Raw genomic sequence first — 1029 nt, 5'->3', positions numbered from 1 at the left:
CCGTGAGACCACATTTTTACACGTAACATTCACAGCAAAAACACTGTGAAGGTTTAAAAAAAGTCGAACCTTCATAGCAAAAACACTATGAAGGTTTTAAAAAGTCACATTCACAGCATTTTCCTGTGAAGTTTCAAGTGTAAAATATTGATCTCACGGGTCTCACGAAAACAGGCTGGTCTCACATGATCTCAAGTCTCTCTCTCTATATATATATATATATATTACAAAACTTTTGACAAAAACTCTTAAAAACCATCATTTATATATGAAGTACTGCTTATTAATGTATATTAGTTAAAATTCAAGATTGCAAGTAAGTATTATATAAGTACAACTTATTAAGCTTCATATTTGAATTTGTATAACTAACTTTCTCATTTAAAATATAATTAAGATAATTATTGAGTTCTAACAAATACTTAGTTATTATCTTTATAAAAATTATATTATGAAACCAAAAACAAATTCATTCGTCATTAAACCTAAATTAAATTATAATAAAAAAATTAAATTAAAGAAATTACATAAAAAATGAGAACTTATATATATATATATTTTAATTTTTATGATATCTTCAAATTTATATTAAAAAAAATTATTGTTTGCTCAAAACCACATAAATCCATATTATAATATCGACAGAGACCAGAAAAACATATATAGACTTGGGATCACGTGAGACCGGTCTATTTTCGTGAGAGTGAGACCACTTTTTTACACTTGAAACTTCACAACAAAACACTGTGAAGGTAACCTTAACAACGTTTTTGTTGTGAAGATTCGGCTTTTTTTTTACCTTCACAACATTTTGCTATAAAATTTCAAGTGTAAAAAAGTAGTTTAACGAGTCTCACGAAAACAGGCCAGTCTCACGTGAACCCAACCCCTTCTCTCTCTCTCTCTATTATATATATATATATATATACACACACACTATATTATAAAGCATTTGACAAAAACTCTTAAAAATCACTTTTTATGTGTAAAGTACTGTTTATTGATGCATATTACTTAAAACTCAAGATT

This window comes from Cynara cardunculus (genome assembly GCF_001531365.2).
Source record: "Cynara cardunculus var. scolymus isolate 2C chromosome LG 6, CcrdV1, whole genome shotgun sequence".
Lineage (NCBI taxonomy): Eukaryota > Viridiplantae > Streptophyta > Magnoliopsida > Asterales > Asteraceae > Cynara > Cynara cardunculus.
This window is presented reverse-complemented; position numbering follows the sequence as displayed.